Here is a 20596-nt window from a genome sequence, read left to right as displayed (position 1 = left end):
GCGTGACGGTACAGTCATTATGAGGCCATGTTCACATGGCGTAAGATCTCTGTAAAGATCATCCTGGCATCCCAGTACGGCAGTACCGGCCGGATGATCTTTCGTCCCGCAGAGTTCTGATGCCGGCGCATCCGTGCGCGCCCGCATCAGAACTCTCCACTGCACGCTATGGAGCTTGCGGCCGCAGCCGCCCCCTCCATAGTGTGCACTGACATGGTTTTCTACACAACTGACATGTCAGTTGTTTGTGGAGCCGCTAGGGGTCCCGGCCAGAGTGTATACCCTGTGTATACGCTCCATCTGGGATCCTATAGACACCTGGCCAGCATATTTTCTCGTATTCACTACGCCCGTTGTTGCAATCAGCAACAACAGACGTATAAATGCAAAAAAATATACCTGATACTGGGAGCTCTGAAATTGTTTGTATGTTTCGTTTACACATCCCTTCAAGAGATAAAATATACAAAAATTAGAAAGAAAAATATGCAATACCTAAATGCAAGAAACAAAAGAACTCCGACAGTATGCTGTCAATTGACGGCATACTGCCGGATTTCTAATGTGTCTTGCAGTAAGGGATTGCATTATTTCATTAATCAGGACTTGGTCTACCCTGACTTTATGCTGGCCCTATCAACTTGGAGTAAGCCGATGGGCAGCGCCCCCTGCAGCTTCTTGGAATACGCCTTGATTGACAACAAGGGCGGACCCCGACAGATAAAGAAAACTACAGCTATTACTACAGCACAGCCAGTGATCCCAACTCCACATACAGCTTAGGGAGTATGGAGCCACCTATGACATACCACTGAAGTTCTAATGTGTCTTGCACAAATTGCTTTTTTTCCCATTCTAATTTTTGTATATTTAGTCCCTTGAAGGTAAGAGCAAGCAAAATATATACAAAAATTAGAAGAATTGCAAGACACATTGAAGGTGAATGAGGCACCCCCTGCTCTGCTAAACAAGGGGCATCTGGTTAAATGCTTGAGTCTCCCATTGATTTTAATGGGGCTCATCAGTTGTGTCGAGCACTCGCACACTTAAAAATATTTGACTCAAGTATCAAGCACTTGAGCATTTTAGGGCTTGCTCAACACTAATTAAAAGTGAGTCGAAAATGAGATACTGAGAGAAGTACTATCATTATGTCTCAGTATCAATATATATACAGTGGTGCCTTGGATTACGACCATAATTCGTTCCAGTACTGTGCTTGTAATCCAAATCCACTCTTAAACCAAAGCAAATTTTCCCACTGAAATGCAGACACTTGGTTCCTCACCCGAAAAATAATGATTATAGCAGCAGTGTGTATAGCTAAGTGTGAGAGCAGGCACATTATAGCAACAGTGTGTATAGCTGAGTGTAAGTGCAGGCACATAATAGCAGCAGTGTGTATAGCTAAGTGTGAGAGCAGGCACATTATAGCAACAGTGTGTATAGCTGAGTGTAAGTGCAGGCACATTATAGCAGCAGTGTGTATAGCTAAGTGTGAGAGCAGGTACATTATAGCAACAGTGTGTATAGCTAAGTGTGAGAGCAGGCACATTATAGCAGCAGTGTGTATAGCTGAGTGTAATTGCAGGCACATTATAGCAGTAATGCAGAGGATGGGAACACAAGGGCTGACAGAGACTGGAGGGAGCATAAAGAAATGAGCAGGACAGATGTGGGCACATACATGCAGCACTCTCTGTCCGGGGAGAGAGGGGTTACAGCTATGAAGAGATTATCTCCACAGTCCTGTCCCCTGATGTAAGCCCCAGCCTGAAGTGGATCTGCTATGATTTGGAAGGTGAGAGAGACTTCCTGGGTCAGAGTACAGTGCTGTAGACCCGCCTATGCAGACCATACCCCTCCCCCACTCCTCCTCCCACCCAGTACAGGGAGCTCTAAAATCAAAGCAATGCTCTTAAACCAAGTCACAATTTTGAAAAACTGTGAGCTCTTCTTACAAAACGCTCTTAATACAAGTTACTTTTAAACCAAGGTACCACTGTATATATGTACAGTGGTGCCTTGGATTACGAGCATAATTAGTTCCGGGACCATGCTTGTAATCCAAATCCACTCTTAAACCAAGGCAAGTTTTCCCATAGGAAATCATTGAAATGCAGACAATTGGTTCCACAACCCAAAAGTAATGATTTAATATTCTGAATAACATGTAAAACAAATAAACAAACAATGAAAAACAGCTGGATATGTGATATTATAAGTTACTGTACAGTATAGCCATCAGCATGTGGAGTATAATGTATAGTAACTGCATAAACCTGAAAAACAGCAGCAATTTGTAAATACAGGATGAAACTGCAGATCCCTATGATGCAGTAGCGTAGTACAACAGGCTAGAATAGAGAAGCAGGGCTGCTGTCAGAGGTCTGTGTGGTCACATGACAGCAATGGGGAAGGGGTGTGTGTTCAGCATGGACCAATCAGGACTGACAGAGACTGCAGGGAGCATGAAGGGATGAGCAGGGCAGATGTGGGCACAGTATAGCAGCACTCTCTGTCCGGTGAGAGAGGGGTTACAGCTATGGAGTGATTACCCCCACAGTCCTGTCCTCTGATGCAAGCCCCAGCCTGAAGTGGATCTGCCATGATTTGGAAGGTGAGGGAGACTTCCTGAGCCAGAGTACAGTGATGTAGACCCCGCTATGCAGGCCTTGCCCCTCCCCCACTCTCGCTCCCACCCAGTACAGAGAGCTCTTAAACCAAAGCAATGCTCTTAAACCAAGTCACAATTTTGAAAAACTGTGAGCTCTTAAGCCAAAACGCTCTTAAACCAAGTTACTCTTCAACCAAGGTACCACTGTATATATTAGTACTTCTCCCAGTACCATTTTCGACTACACTGTGAAACATTTCCATTCAGTATTTAGACTTGACTCATATTACTTTTCGATAACTTAAAAAGTTTGTGTTTGGAGAAGTGTTGTGGTCACAGTTTACTTGCTGTCAGGGTGCCCATTCTCTCATGTCATATCAATTCCGCCTCTTCTAATATCTTGTGACTGACACAATTCTGTTGCTTAACAATGCTGCTTAAAGCCATGTGTCACTCGGACTCAATCACTTCCAGCAGGGAGACATAGACTTGTCCAGTGTGAGATTTATTCGGATAAGTGCATTAGATCCATGCTATGTTTCTGCTGCCCTGACTACCCACAGTATAACTTTTTTTTGTTTTTCTTTTGCTAAAATTAGAATTTAACATTTAGATTTTTTTTTTTCTTTTACATAAAGATATAAACAATTTCTGTCTGGTACATTTTTAGCCTCAGCCAGATGCTACCTGGGGATTATGAATCCCTATTTACATAGTGAATACAGAAACTATACATTTCGGAGCCTCTTCTGTACTTATTCCAGCTGTAATGCTCTATAGCTTTTTTTTTTTTTTTTCCGGCGGGGTCTTTATTTTGACTATGCATCTTGATGTGTTTTCGCTGGCATTTTTGTGGTTTTAATTGCATCATTTATTTTACAAAAATCAGGACGAATCCGGACCTATTAAAGGGAAACTTTGGAGTAAATGTCTTTCTTTTAACTCAACTGGTGTCATAAAGTTATATCAATGTGTAATTTGCTTCTATTTAAAAAAAAATCTCCAGTCTTTCAGTACTTATCAGCTGCTGTATGTCCTGCAGGAAGAGGTGTATTATTTCCAGTCTGACACAGCGCTCTCTGCTGACACCTTTGTCCATGTCAGGAACTGTCCAGAGCAGGAGAGACTTTCTTTCTATGGGGATTTTCTACTGCTCTGGACAGTTCCTGACATGGACAGAGGTGGCAGCAGAGAGCTCTGTGTCAGACTGGAAAGAATACACCACTTCCTGCAGGACATACAGTAGCTGATAACTACTGAAAAACTTGAGATTTTTAAATAGATTTAAAAATGTATATAACTTTATGAAATCAGCTAATTTCAAAGGGGGAAAAAATCCTCTGGAGTACCCCTTTAACCCCTCAGTGACCGCTCTTATTGCCCCGAACAGTTTTCATCATTGTTTTCATGATTTGCATACTCAGAGCTATAAGTTTTCTATCTTTTCCTCAGCTTGGCCACATGAGGGCTTGTTTTTTCATAAAACAAGTTGTACCTTTTATGGCACCATTTTGGGGTTCATATACAGTAACTTACTGATTAAATTTTACTTTCTTTTTTTTTTGGAGTGAGGGGGGAGGGAATAAAAGATAATGTGATTTTTGTCTCCTTTCTATTGTATGGCAAACATACACCATTTACTGTGCAGGAAAAATTACATAAAAAAATTATTTCTATATTGTTTTACAGTCTTAGCAGAAAATAAACACTTTTATTTTAGGGGGAAAAAAATTGTCCTGCCACATCCCAAGAGACAATACTTTTTAAAAATTTGTAAGTAAACAGAGCTGGGTGGGACTTTTTTTTTTTTTTTTTTTTGTAGTTTTCATTTCGTTGTTATTTTCAGGTATTTATGGGGAGGGGGTGTTAACAAAATAACACAATTGTCACATAGTTTTATTTATTTATTTATAACTGTATATATTTATTTATTATAAAATATCCTTTTTTCCAGAATGCCGGCACTGGGAAGAGAATAGACTCCAGCACCAGCCATGGATTTGGTAAAGCTACATAATGGTACTATTTGTTTGGTGGGTTAGATTCAGTACAAATTCACTTTACTGGAAAGAGCAGGAAAGAGAAGTAAAAAAGAACATGAGTAAATCATAATGGGCAATGATATCGACAACGTTTATTAGTAGGCATGCACGTCTACTTTATAGATCAGGGAACATTTTTTGGATGAAAAAAAATGGATTGCAAAAACGCAGTGTGAACCCAGCCTTACACGGGCCAATTCTTCATCTATAACCGGGATGGGGAACATTCGGCCTCCAGCTGTTAGAAAACTACAATTCCCATCAGGCCTGGACAGCCAAAGCTAAAGCTTCGGCTGTCCAGGCGTGATGGGAATTGTAGTTTTGCATTTGCTGGAAGGCTGAAGGTTCCCCATCCCGGTTATAGATGAAGAATTGGCCCGTGTAAGGCTGGGTTCACACTGCGTTTTTGCAGTGTGAACCCAGGCTTACCCAGTATGACAATAATGGCTTTAGAATTTATTGTGGATTTGATATAAAAACCTGGAGGCAGGGGCGCCGCAATCATGAGGCGACCTGAATCGTCTGCCTCAGGCGGCGCCACTAGCTGTCACCATGGGGGCGGCATTCAGTGGCAGATTATAATATGAGCGGTTCGGCGGCCGCCCACATTATAATCCGCCACTGACTGTACCATGTACTGGAGCCCCCCCGCCCCCGGGCAGTATCTGTAATGAGATGCTGTGAGCGGGGGGGACTGTATTCATAAGCGCCGCGCTGTACTAAATCAGCCGCGCCGTGCTGATACTACAGTGCGACGCTTATGAATACAGTCCCCCCCGCTCACAGCATCTCATTACAGATACTGCCCGGGGGCGGGGGGGCTCCAGTACATGCATTCCACGTCCGTGATCCGTCAGGATCACGGAACGTGGGAATGCAGCCTTTAGTCCCCCGGGTGATGCGCGGCTGCCGGAGGTGTCCCATCCTGTCCCCGGCAGCGCGCGCATCAGAGAGCTCCCCGTGCGCCGGAAGTCACAGCCGCAGGCGCATGGGGAGATCTGTGATGCGCGCGCTGCCGGGGACAGGACGGGACACCTCCGGCAGCCGCGCATCACCCGGGACCAGACCAGAGAGGCTCGACGGGGGAACGGAGGGCAGGTGAGTTGTGTGCTGTTTTTTGTTTTATCTGCTGTGCAGGGGGGGGGGGGGGGGGGGAGAGGGGGACCATCTATAAGGGAGGGGGGAAAGAGGGGGACGATCTATAAGGAAGGGGGGAAAGAGGGGGACGATCTATAAGGGGAAACCATCTATAAGGGAGGGGGAGAGGGAAGAGGGGGACTATCTATAGGGGGGAGAAGGGGACCATCTATAAGGGAGGGGGGAAAGAGGGGGACCATCTATAAGGGGGGGGACGATCTATAAGGGGGGGGGGACCATCTATAAGGGAGAGGGAAGAGGGGGACCATCTATAGGGGGGGAAGGGGACCATCTATAAGGGAGGGGGGAAAGAGGGGGACCATCTATAAGGGGGGGGCATCTATAAGGGAGGGGGGAAAGAGGGGGACCATCTATAAGGGGGGGCCATCTATAAGGGGGGGGGCATCTATAAGGGAGGGGGAGAGGGAAGAGGGGGACCATCTATAGGGGGGGGGGGAAGGGGACCATCTATAAGGGAGGGGGGAAAGAGGGGGACCATTTATAAGGGAGGGGGGAAAGAGGGGGACCATCTATAAGGGGGGGGCCATCTATAAGGGAGGGGGGGAAGAGGGGGACCATCTATAAGGGAGGGGGACCGTCTATAAGGGGGGGGAAGAGGGGGACCATGTATAAGGGGGGGAGGGTGACCATCTATAAGGGAGGGGGAGAGGGAAGAGGGGGACCATCTATAAGGGAGGGGGGAGAGGGGGACCATGTATAAGGGGGGGAGGGGGACCATCTATAAGGGGGGGAAGAGGGGGACCATCTATAAGGGGGGAAGAGGGGGACCATCTATAAGGGGGGAAGAGGGGGACCATCTCCTAAAAGATCAGCACCCTCCTCTCCTGACATCCTCTGTGCTGCTGGGACTTCTCCTATAGGATTAGCACCCTCCTCTCCTGACATCCTCTGTGCTGCTGGGACCTCTCCTATAGGATTAGCACCCTCATCTCCTGACATCCTCTGTGCTGCTGGGACCTCTCCTATAGGATTAGCCCCCTCCTCTCCTGACATCCTCTGTGCTGCTGGGACCTCTCCTATAAAGTCAGCCCCCTCCTCTCCTGACATCCTCTGTGCAGCAAGGGACCAAACATTATGTTTATTGGGGGGGGCAGTGGGGGGGGGGGCAGTAGTGGATTATAATGTGGGCGGATTGACGGGGGGGGGGGGGGGCGTCATTCTATAGTTCGCCTCGGGCAGCAGAGAGGCTAGAATCACCCCTGCCTGGAGGCAACAGTCTCCCTTGCTTACAGATATAGGCTATGTTCACATTACGTGAACATCCGGCTGCTCCGTGACCTCGGCCGGGTCACGAAATGGCCGGTCACAGCCCAGATCATCGGATGATCTATCTGCCCGGGAAGCTCTGATGCGGGCGCATCAGCGCGCGCCCGCATCAGAGCTTCCCATAGCACACAGTGAAGCAAGCGTCCGGAGCCGCTCGCTTCACTGTGTGAACAGACAGGTCCCTCTACGTCCGGAACTCACTGAGTTCCGGACGCAAATAATGGACCTGTCATTTTTTTGCGGCGCCTCATGGGATTCGGCCGGAACGTATATGATGTGTGCACACTCCACCCAGATCCCATTGAAACTTAGGCTGTGTCCACATCGCAAATCTACGGCCGTGGTTCTGCGGCGAGAACTACGGCCGTAGATGTACGTAGTGTGAACATAGCCATAAGGAGTCTCCTTTTTAGCTACTTTTAACAACTTTAGGGATTGGACCAGGTTAAAGATGAAGAAGCAAAGTCTGATGGTAGGACTGGGACGAGGACTAGTTAGAGATCCCGTCCTGGCACACTAAGCCCGGACGCGTCCTGTGTTAATGAGGAACTAGTCACTGTTTGTCTCAGCTGGCTCGACGGCACACAGGAAAGCCCATCTCCATTATAATAACCTACTTTATGAAGATTAAATGCCTCTGCAATTCAAACAAGGAAAAATTGCTTTAAAGCAAAATCAAACATCGCTGTGCTGGCTGAGGATTTGGCCGAGAGAATGAGAGATCTCCGCTATATTGTTATTGTGAACCGGTCAGTCCACAAGTAATTGCTTTTTCATAGATAAATTTGCTTTTTACTTTCCTGCAGTAATGAAATGAACTTGACACGTTTCTTACGATCGCAAATCCGTTCTCCCTCAAATGTCACTGGAGGAATTTTCATCTGAGGGTCTGGAAAAGCATATAATGGAGGACAGGGGGCCACAGGATGACTGACAGATGAGATGAGTCCGCGTGTTATATTCTGAGGGGTCATAGCATAGTACTGGAATATTGAAATGTTTGTATTTACATCTATCTATCTATCTATCTATCTATCTATCTATCTATCTATCTATCTATCTATCTATCTATCTATCTATCTAGAATCTGCTATCTATCTATCTCCTATCTATCTATCTATCTATCTATCCAGGGGCGTAGCTAATGACTCCTGGGCCCTGGTGCGAGAGGTCAACTTGCCCCCCCCCCCCCCCTTCCTCGACCAATTGATGCTATTGGTATATGTGTATAATATATATATATATATATATATATATATATATATATATATATATATATACACCAAGACAGATATTACGAATAACGATCTTAAGATAGGAAGAGAAAATATTATCACCACACATATTACCGCCATATTGTTACTGACCAAATCCTGTATACTAAGACCAATAAAACATACCATACGTACCAGATAGCAAGTGACAAATAATTCCACCACATACTGACTAACACCACCACTGCTACTGACTAACACCACCACATACTGACTAACACCACCACATACTGACTAACACCTCCGCTGCTACTGACTAACACCACCACATACTGACTAACACCACCACATACTGACTAACACCAACGCTGCTACTAACACCACCACCTACTAACACCACCGCTGCTACTGAATAACATCCACTGTACACGTATCACCGCATCCAGTCATATAGAGGTGGACGCAGCTCCACACAGGCTCTAGACACCATATACATTACAGTGCAGTTACATCAGGTGACTCACAGGGGACGTCTTCTCTGATCGGAGTTCTTCCCTCTTCATCTTCTTCTCCATCTGCTCTCGGCCATTATGAGAACTTCTCCGAGCCACGAATCCACAGAATCTGCCAGACAGACATATTAGACTCCTCACTCTGACACCATCGTAATCTCTCTACAAACTGCACATTTGTATTGGCCTCATTTAGTGGGTAACCCTGACACTATGTGACCTCCTTATAGTGTATGCCCTATATGTAGCCTCCTTATAGATGGTCCCCACTCTGTGTATCCCCCCTTATAGTATATGCCTCCTACTATGTAGCCTCCTTATAGATGCCCCCTCTGTGTATCCCCCCTTACAGTATATGCCTCCTACTATGTAGCCTCCTTATAGATGCCCCCTCTGTATATCCCCTCTTATAGAAAGCCCCCTCTCCCCCTATGTTGCCCCCCTTATAGATGCCCCCCCTTAAAGATGGCCCCTTCCCCCCCTTATATATTGCCCCCTTATAGATAGCCCCCTCTCCCACCCTCCTATAGATGGCCCCTTTCCCCCCCTTATAGATGGCCCCCACTGCTATAGAGGCCCCTTCCCCCCCTTTTATAGATGGCCCACTCTCCCCTCTCCTTATATAGATGGTCCCCTCTCCCCCCCCCTTATAGATGGTCCTCTCTCCCCCCCCCCCTTATAGATGGTCCCCCTCCCTTATAGATTGCCCCCCTCTCCCCCCCTTATAGATGGCCCCCCTCTCCCCCCCTTATAGATGATCCCCCTGTTTCCCCCCTTATAGATGGTTCCCTCTCCCCCCCCTTATAGATAGTCCCCCTCTTCCCCCCCTTATAGATGGTCCCCTCCCCCCCTATAGATGGTCCCACTCTTCCCCCCCTTATAGATGGTCTCCTCCCCCCCTCCCTATAGATGGTCCCCCTCTTCCCCCCCTTATAGATGGTCCCCCTCCCCCCCTTATAGATACCCCCCTCTAGAAGGTCCCCCTCTCTTGCCCCCCTTTATAGATGGCCACCTCTCCCCCCTCCTTTATAAATGGCCCCTTCCCTCCTATAGATAGCCCCCTCTTTCCTTTATTAAAACAAATAAAAATAAATAAAAAAACACACACAACTCACCTAACAACGCGCTCCCCCGGCAATCCTCTTCTTCTTCAGCCTCCGTCTGCCCCGGATCATGCGCTGCTGCCGGGGGTGTCGCGTCCTATCCCCAGCAGCGCGCGCATCATAGAGTTCCCTGTGCTGGGACCTCCAGCACAGGGAGCGTCTCTAATGTGCGCTCCCTGTGGCGGAGCAGTGAACTCTATGATGCGCGTGCTGCCGGGGATAGGACGCAACACCCCCGGCAGCAGCGCATGATCCGGGGCAGACGGAGGCGGCCTCTTGTGACCGCAAGCAACACAATGCTTGCGGTCACAAGAGTGACTGATGAGGGGGGGCCTCAGGGGCCCAGCGGGCCCCGCGGGCCCCCCCTTGTGGCGGGCCGGGTCGCAGCGGCGACTGCTGCGACCCTGGTAGTTACGCCACTGTATCTATCTATCTGTCTATCTATCTATCTATCTATCTATCTATCTACCTATTTATGTAATATGTATCTATTATCTATCTATCTAACAATCAATCATCTATCTATTTATCTATCTATCCAGGGGCATAGCGAGGGGGGGGGGGGCAGAGGGGGTAGCTACCCTGGGTGCAGAGACCAGGGGGGGCGCCATCACAGGGAGCAGAGAGATAAGGATCACAGTTGATGAGGCAGCCTGGGATCGTCATGCCCTCTGTCAGTGTGGGGAGGCAGAGGACGATTTTTACTTGATCAAAAGAGGTATTTCCCATACTGTACTGTCTCCTGGCTGCTGTTTATCTGTAATTTGCGCAAAATCGCTGCATTTTTACCGAGATTAGGGCTAAACAGCAGCCAGGAGACAGTGAAGCAAAGTTACTGTGTAGATGGTGAAGGACCTTGACATGAGACTATGATGTCACCGCAGGTCCTGTATTTACACTGCACTATGGAGGAGGAAGAAAGAAAATACAGGTGTGTGGGAAGGGGAGGACAATCAGGGGTGCACAGGGGTCTGGGGAGGGGGGTGAAGGGTGCCCAGTGTGGGGAGGAGGGTGAAGGGTGCCCAGTGTGGGGAGGAGGGTGAAGGGTGCCCAGTGTGGGGAGGAGGGTGAAGGGTGCCCAGTGTGGGGAGGAGGGTGAAGGGTGCCCAGTATGGAGTGGGGAGGGGGGGTACAGGGTGACACCAGTCTAAGATGGGGGGAGACACACAAGAGAGTATCCAAATATATATCACATTTATATAAACCTCACCTACTATCTGCAGAGGTAGGGAACCTTGGCTCTCCAGTTGTTGCAGAAATACAACTCCCATCGTGTCTGGACAGCCAAAGCTTTAGCTTTGACTGTCTATGTATGATGGGAGTTGTAGTTTTGCAACAGATGGAGAGCCAAGGTTCCCTACGCCGATCTATAAAGCACCTGTATCTGTATATACAGCGACCATGATACTAGAGTTATTTTTCTAAATTATTTCTATTTTGAATTTGGTGACGGAATACCGTACTGGAGGTGTTACTGCTGTTGTCTCTGCTGCTGAGTGGAGTTGATCGAACCTCGGGAAATCCTAGGTAATAGGCTAAATCCCGGAATTCCAGTTGATAGACATCAGCAATCTAATGCGGCAGGTTCGTGAATGTTTGAGTTCGATCGGACCTAGGATTTCCCGAGGTTCGATCAATTCTACTGCTGAGCGGACCTGTGCATTAGGAGACGGCACCATAGAATCACATTACACTGGGTGTCACACTGGAGATAGATCAGGAAGTTTCGCCTCCTAATTCACAGGTACAGACAGCAGGGAGCGGAGACAACGGCGCCTCCTCAGGTACAGACAGCAGGGAGCGGAGACAACGGCGCCTCCTCAGGTACAGACAGCAGGGAGCAGAGACAACGGCGCCTCCTCAGGTACAGACAGCAGGGAGCGGAGACAATGGCCCCTCGTCAGGTACAGACAGCAGGGAGCGGAGACAACGGCGCCTCCTCAGGTACAGACAGCAGGGAGCAGAGACAACGGCGCCTCCTCAGGTACAGACAGCAGGGAGCTGAGACAACGGCGGCTCTACAGGTACAGACAGCAGGGAGCGGAGACAACGGCGCCTCCTCAGGTACAGACAGCAGGGAGCTGAGACAACGGCGGCTCTACAGGTACAGACAGCAGGGAGCGGAGACAACGGCGCCTCCTCAGGTACAGACAGCAGGAAGCGGAGACAACGGCGCTTCCTCAGGTACAGACAGCAGGAAGCGGAGACAACGGCGCTTCCTCAGGTACAGACAGCAGAGAGCGGAGACAACGGCCCCTCGTCAGGTACAGACAGCAGGGAGCGGAGACAACGGCGCCTCCTCAGGTACAGACAGCAGGGAGCAGAGACAACGGCGCCTCCTCAGGTACAGACAGCAGGGAGCTGAGACAACGGCGGCTCTACAGGTACAGACAGCAGGGAGCGGAGACAACGGCGCCTCCTCAGGTACAGACAGCAGGAAGCGGAGACAACGGCGCTTCCTCAGGTACAGACAGCAGGAAGCGGAGACAACGGCGCTTCCTCAGGTACAGACAGCAGGGAGCGGAGACAACGGCCCCTCGTCAGGTACAGACAGCAGGGAGCGGAGACAACGGCGCCTCCTCAGGTACAGACAGCAGGAAGCGGAGACAACAGCGCCTCCTCAGGTACAGACAGCAGGAAGCGGAGACAACGGCGCCTCCGTTAAGGTACTTAGGGACCAAATTTTAAATGGGAAAAATTAAAGTACTTTAAAAATGGTGATTGAGCCAGAGCTGCCTGATAATCATTCTTCACAAAAACATTCCAGGTACACAGTAAATATCACGTTATGTATCCCATATTGTGAACACCACACTAGTGCTGCCAGTAGAGATGAGAGAATCGCTCATCTGAACAATCGCTCATCTAAACTTCATTAAAAACAATAGTGAAGGGACAACATGGGCCCCCTATCTGTCATCTATCTCCTATCTATCTCTTGTAGTGTCTTAGTGAGTAAAACCACATATACTTAAATATTCAATGCAACATAGTTTATCACACTTAACTTTTTACTCTGCATTTGGAGACTCCATATATAGTAGACGTCTTCACCGCTCCGGTATAAATCCTTTGGCCTAATTAGGATTTTGTTCTTATTGAGCAAATCTATGTAACACTTGAAGTGTAACATTTAACATTTAGCTGATCTATTCATCTAAGAATGTGAGAAAATAGATGTTTAAGTTTCAGTACAATGTAAACTTGTATAATTCACAGACTATAGAGTCCTACGGAGCTCTGGTGAGGTAATTCATCTCATTTAAAGGCCGTGTTTGTTGAAGGGAAAAAAGTAAAACTTTCTAAATAATCTCCATTAGAAATGTCTGACCGTGTTACTGCAGCTCAGAAAGAAATGTGGAAAGATCTACTTTATGCTGCATCAGTGTAAGAAATAGCAGCGAGGAGTATACGCATCAAATCATAGTGTGGGCAGTAGGGAGGGCATACAAGGTGGGAGGCTCATACAGGCTGTAGATAGGAAGGACTGCACATACAAGGCAGGTTACAGAGGAGGATCACATGGGTTTTAAACAAGAAGGCAAATAAATGAAGGAATGAAAACTGCAAATGCAAGGCAACCACTTAGTTTCCCATTTCAGAGGTGACTATGGAAATTAGATGGTTAAACTTATAGGGATTATCCAGCGCTACATAAAAATGGCTACTTTTTCCCCTCTCTTGTCTCCAGGTCAGGTGTGGTTTGCAACTAAGCTCCATTTACTTTAATGGAACTGAGTTCCAAACCCCACCCAATCTGGAGACAAGAGAGGGGAAAAAGTGGCCATGTTTTTTTAGCGCTGGACAACCCCTTTAAACTTGTTATTGTGCACATTGCTGTTTCTTGTCTCCAGTGCAACAAGTTATTTGAAGTTCCTATATGCAAAGGCTACAATGGCTTTCAGTCATACAAAAATTTATTTTGATCCTTCTAATCTTTCACCCAATAATCTCAAATTATGTCCCCTTGTCATTGTGTTCATTTTCTCCTGAACAATATTTATCCCTGTATCATATATAAAGGTTTCCATCATGTCCCCCTTTCCCTTCTTCCTCCTGTAACATATATAAAGGTTTCCATCATGTCCTCCCTTTCCCTTCTTCCTCCTGTAACATATATAAAGGTTTCCATCATGTCCTCCCTTTCCCTTCTTCCCCCTGTAACATATATAAGGGTTTCCATAATTTACCCCCTTTTCCCTTCTTCCTCCTGTAACATATATAAAGGTTTCCATCATGTCCCTCTTTCCCTTCTTCCTCCTGTAACATATATAAAGGTTTCCATCATGTCCTCCCTTTCCCTTCTTCCTCCTGTAACATATATAAAGGTTTCCATCATGTCCCTCTTTCCCTTCTTCCTCCTGTAACATATATAAAGGTTTCCATCATGTCCTCCCTTTCCTTTCTTCCTGCTGTAACATATATAAAGGTTTCCATCATGTCCTCCCTTTCCCTTCTTCCTCCTGTAACATATATAAAGGTTTCCATCATGTCCTCCCTTTCCCTTCTTCCTCCTGTAACATATATAAAGGTTTCCATCATGTCCTCCCTTTCCCTTCTTCCTCCTGTAACATATATAAAGGTTTCCATCATGTCCTCCCTTTCCCTTCTTCCCCCTGTAACATATATAAGGGTTTCCATAATTTACCCCCTTTTCCCTTCTTCCTCCTGTAACATATATAAAGGTTTCCATCATGTCCCCCTTTCCTTTCTTCCTCCTGTAACATATATAAAGGTTGCAATCATGTGCCCCCTTTCCCTTCTTCCTCCTGTAACATATATAAAGGTTTCCATCATGTCCCCCTTTCCCTTCTTCCTCCTGTAACACATATAAAGGTTTCCATCATGTCCTCCTTTCCCTTCTTCCTCCTGTAACATATATAAAGGTTTTCATCATGTCCTCCCTTTCCCTTCTTCCTCCTGTAACATATTTAAAGGTTTCCATCATGTCATCCCTTTCCCTTCTTCCTCCTGTAACATATATAAAGGTTTCCATCATGTCCCCTTTCCCTTCTTCCCCCTGTAACATATATAAAGGTTTACATCATGTCTCCCTTTCCCTTCTTCCTCCTGTAACATATATAAAGGTTTCCATCGTGTCCGTCTTTCCCTTCTTCCTCCTGTAACATATAAAGGTTTACATCATGTCTCCCTTTCCCTTCTTCCTCCTGTAACATATAAAGGTTTACATCATGTCCCCCTGTTCCTTCTTCCTCCAGTTCTCCTAATGGTCTCACCAAACCATTGGCGCAAACTACTAACTGCACTGGAATGGCGCAGAGAGGGAAGGTAAGAGACACAAAATAGGGACATATCAGCAGGTTAGTTCTCCTTTAAGGATTTTTTGTTTTTAATTTTGTCCACAATGAAAACAACTATATGGGGAAAAAAAGGGAATTAAACGTGGAAAATTAATGATACCCAGAATATAAATGACCAAATATGTATCTGCATCATTTAACCATAGTGTAATGATGTGACAGATGTATAACAGATGTTTCCACTCTTTTGTATCACATATCAGAATTTATGAGATTACTTCTGACATGTACTGAAGTGTTCCGGAGATTGTTAGGAATCAACTGTAATTCGGCTTTAGTGACTATTGCCGTCTACTCTCTATGATGATATGTGGCCTCGGTGCGGGATGTCTTCTGAGCTGGAACAGTGTACGCTGAGGTAATTTGTCTTACACAACCAGGTGATTGTCATTTTAGATGATGCCTTAAAGTTGTGGCTAAATTATTCAGAGAAATACTATTACCGTGTTTCTCCGAAAATAAGGCCTGGCTTCATTGTGCAGGCTTTTTGAAGTAGACAAGAAATATAAACCTTATTACAATAATAATCCCTAGTTACAGTCAGCTGACCAGATCCCCGACACTGTGGGGGAGATTTATCAAACATGGTGTAAGGTGAAACTGGCTCAGTCGCCAATCAGATTCCACCTTTCATTTTCCAAAGAGTCTGTGAGGAATGAAAGGTGGAATCTGATTGGTTGCTAGGGGCAACTGAGCTAGTTTCACTTTACACCATGTTTGATAAATCTTCCCCTGGGTGCTGAGCATCAGCCAATCAGGGCCAGACTTGTTATGCTCCGCCCCCACCTGCTGAGCACCAGCTGCAGGGGAGGGAGGAGGGTAAGATGCAGAGTAAGAAACAACAACACCTATTTGGCATTCACTTTTACTGTAGTTATCAAATGATGTAGCTTGTCAGCAGGAGCAGGAAAGGCTACATCTCTCACTGGCCCCTACACATGCCAAGGGCCAATGAGCTGCATGGGATTCAATAGTAATAGTACCCCCCCTGCTGACAGTACGTCAGCTGTAAGCCCTACCTCCCGCCAGTAAACCTCACCATCTGCCAGTAAGCCTTGCCGCCCTTGGGTACGAATTTCAAACCCATAATATGTATGACGGAATCCCAAATATATTATTTATGAAGATATAAATTGGTGAAATCGTAAAAAAGAATGCAATATGGTAACGTTTGGGGGGTTCCTGTGTCTACGTAATGCACTATATGGTAACACCGAAATGATACTATTGGGGTGTCATTTTTTCTGCCATGATCTCTAGTTTTTATTATTACCATATTTGTGAAGATCGGACGTTTTGATCACTTTTTATAATTTTTATTTTTATATATAATGTAACATTAAATCGGTAATCCGTGTAATTTTTTCCCTCTTTTCGTGTACGCCGTTCGCCGTTCACAATGACGCTTGTTATATTTTAATAGATCGGACAATTACGCACGCTACGGTATATTATATGTTTATTTAGTTATTTTTATATGTTTTATTTATATAATGGGAAAGGGGGGTGATTTAAGCTTTTATTGGGGGAGGGGTTTTGGGGTAGTGTAATAGTGTTTTTAACTTTCTTTTTTTTTTACACATTTGAATTCCCTTTGGGGGACTTTTACATACACTAGTGTGATTTCTACACTATGCCATAGGCTTAGCATTGATCAGTGTTATCGGCGATCTGCTCATTGAGCCTGCCTGTGCAGGCTCAGTGAAGCAGATCGCCAATCGGACCGCACAGAGGAAGGTAAGAGACCTCCGGCGGTCTGTTTCAACGATAGGGACCCCCGCAGTCGCACTGCGGGGGTCCCGTTCGGTAAGTGACAGGGGACTCCCCCTGTCACTTGCACTTAAACGCCGCGGCCGCGCCACGATCGTGACATCAAGGGGTTAATGACATGCTGCAGCGTGATCGCTGCAGCGTGTCATGAACGGTGAGGTCCCGGCTGCTGATTGCAGCCGGCCCCCACCTGCTATGAAGGTACTCTTAGGGCTCGTTCCCACTGAGCAAAAGCAGCTGAATTTCTGCGCTAAATCAGCGCTGAAATTTCAGCCGTTAAAATAGGTGCAGAGCTAATTTCCATTGTGTTGAATGGAAATTCTGCTCTGCAGTTCACACAGTGGAATTTCCGCACTGAACTAATCCGCTTTCCGCCAGAAGAATGAACATGTTCATTCTTCCGCTAGCGGAAGCCTATACAAATCAATGGGGCTCTGATTTTCTGTTTCAGCGCGGAATACGCGCGTATTCAGCGCGGAATACAAGCGTAATACAAGCGGAAATTACTCGCTGAATCAGCGCGGAAATGGGGAGAAAAGGGGGGGGAGGAGGATTCTAGTATATGTTCTGGTATAGTCTAGTTAACTCACCAAATACTCACTGAATTTCAGCGCTGAATGCATGCAGATTCAGCGCGGATTCCTCGAGTATTCCGCGCTGAATTTGTCAAGAGCTGATTACAAGCTAAACACTTTCCTAGCAGAATACGCAGGGATTCTGCTTACATTCTGCTTATATTCTGCTCGGAATTCAGCGTCAGTTGATTTCAGGCGGAAATATTTCCTTACGTAATCCGCTCCTTTTGCTCTGTGTGAACGTAGCCTTATATGGAATTTAAAAAAAAAATTAAATAATTTAAAAAAATAAATAAAAATCAAACATAAAAAGTAAACATAAATAAGCAAAACCTAAAGTAAAAAATACTCCTAGATGACATGACCTATGAATTTTAGCATATTTTACTATAGTTCTCTTTAGCTACACGTCAATATCAGCCTCTAAACATCCTAATAGCCAAGTTGTATCCTGACACAAAATGGTTAAAAGCAAAAGTTTTGTTGTGTTGCCTGGTTTTGGTTTTGTCCAAACTTTTCCTCCTCGATCAATATCTTCTAATTAAACTGCCTGGTTCCCGACATATTATAGATTCAGTAGGAATGGATCTGTTCAGAGCCAAAACTGAAATAGGGCTCAGCTGGGAGGGTGAGTGGCGGCTGGGCTCATACATTTACTCTCTAGTTCTTAAACTTTTAGGAGGTGGAGGTGGCACATAGTCAGGCCGTGCACTTATCTCATTATCTGGAAGCATTAAGTGCTGATGAGCATGAACCTAATCTGAATAGGCCCCTACGTGCCTGGTATTAATAAGCACTAATAACTATTCATTAGGATTGTCGTTAAGCATCAATGACTTCCTAATAGTGTCAGATTAATTAACACATACTGTATATGAACGCCAATTGCAGAATTCCAATGTATATGGCATACTTCTCATCCATTCACGCCTTGTTTTATATGCATTGCTATTCACAGTATTTCTTCACCATCTTATGTTTTACCTTCTCTCCTGATCTGCCCATATACAATGAACATTTAGTTCAAGTGTTTGTGTGTTCTAAATGCAATGATAGGCCGCTGCCAGACACCTGTGGTAGTGACTTATCTCCATAATCAAATCTATTGGACAGCTGAAATGCAACATGCTCCATCCTTAAAGGGGTACTCCACCAAAAAGCTAATTATTCAAAATAACTGATTAGTAATTTACTTCTATTAAAAAATTTCAAGTCTTCTAGAACTTAGCTGCCGCATGCCCTGCAGGAAGTGATGCATTATTTCTAGTCTAGAGAGCAGGAGAGATTTTCTATGGGGATTTGCTGCTGCTCTGGACAGTTCTTGACATGGACAGAGGGGGCAGCAGAGAGCACTGTGTCAGACTGCTAAGAATACACCACTTCCTGCAGGATATACAGCAGCTGATAAGTACTGGAAGACTTGAAATTTATTTTATTTTTTTTAATAGAAGAAAACTACAAATCTATGGCACTTTATGGCAGCAGTTGATTTGAAAGAAAAAAAAATGGGGGAACAACCCCTTTAACTTTAACTTTTATCATTATCGGTGGAGGAGAGCAGAGAGACCCCCATACAAAGTAGACAGTTGACCATCAACACATTACACCAGGGATGGGGAACTTCCGGCCCTCCAGATACTGTAAATCTACAATTCCTATCACGCCTGAAAAGGCAAAGCTTTAGCTAATGAGGGAGGATAGAATTGTAGTTTTTCAACAGCTGAAGGACCGAAGCTTCCCTATCCCGGCAATAGACAGTTGATGGTGGAAATCAGCAGATTCTGAGGACTTTTCTTTAAAGGGGTACTCCAGCAAAAAGCTTTTCCCAGTAATTGTAACACATTACAAAGTTATATAACTTTTGTAATATGCTTCAATAACCTTTGTGCCCCCCTTCCTTATATTTTACCCCCTCATTCCCCCCACCAGGAAGTGAAGTAAACTCATTCTTACCTAACGACTGTTGACCCCAGGCTGCTCTGTGGCCTCCATTTTGGCACAATGACACCATCAAGTGGTAGGCGGGTCTAAGCCCTGTTAGGCCAGCCTCCCTTTGTCAGATGACTGTGATTGGCTGAGCAAGATATAAGCCATCTAACAGTTTTACAGAGTCAGTTAGACATCACAGGAGACAAAGTGCATCATGGGAAAGCCCAAACCAGAAAGTGAACAAAAAAATGAAGCCACCAACTGGAGCTTCAGGGACCTGCAAACAGCGGGAAATTCAAATGGAGACAGACTCAGGAGGGATGGTAAATGTAAAAACTATGTTTATGATTGTATTATTTATCAGCGCCGGAGTACCCCTTTAAGTTGTCTGGTGGCCTTTAAAGAGGAATTATCAGCAGGTTATATGATTCTAACCTGTTTATAGCCCCCTATAGCAAAGGAGACACAGAGGATGAAGGTATGTCTCTTACCTTCATCCTTGGCACCGTTCCCCTGTTAGAATCACTTGGCCTTGTTCTAAAGTGCCAGTAAATTGAACAGGAAATATACAAATTTTGTAAAAAAAATAAATAAAATAATTATGTGACACAAATGTAAATGTAAACTCTCATAAAAATAGAGAATGTAAGATTGTAAGCACCGTGTCCCTTTGTTCTGGCTCATGATCGAATGATTGAAGCCAGTGTCACCATGTTTTATTATCAGATAAAAGTTCTATGCTGCCCTTTGCTGTTTTCCTGAATTCCCACCCGCAATATAAAACCTCACACTTGATTCAGAGAATTTATTGATTTTTTTTTTTATTATTAAAAAAATACATGTAATTTTTCCCAAGAGATATCAAGTATAAGAAATGCTTTTCTATCTGAAATCACCAACCTTTCAAAGTTCTCTGACAGTCTAACCATTTAAAGAACAATTTACTTGAAAAAAAAAAAAAATACTTTTTACTAACCTATTTTTTTCATGTAGTCAAAAATAAATAACATACGGTAACATCTCAACCAACCCATTTATGAGGAGCTGTTAACTCTAAAAGCAAAAAGCAGTCTGTTATATTCACGTAGA

The sequence above is a fragment of the Dendropsophus ebraccatus genome, chromosome 4, assembly GCF_027789765.1.
Source record: "Dendropsophus ebraccatus isolate aDenEbr1 chromosome 4, aDenEbr1.pat, whole genome shotgun sequence".
NCBI lineage: Eukaryota > Metazoa > Chordata > Amphibia > Anura > Hylidae > Dendropsophus > Dendropsophus ebraccatus.
Note: the sequence above shows the minus strand (reverse complement) of the source record.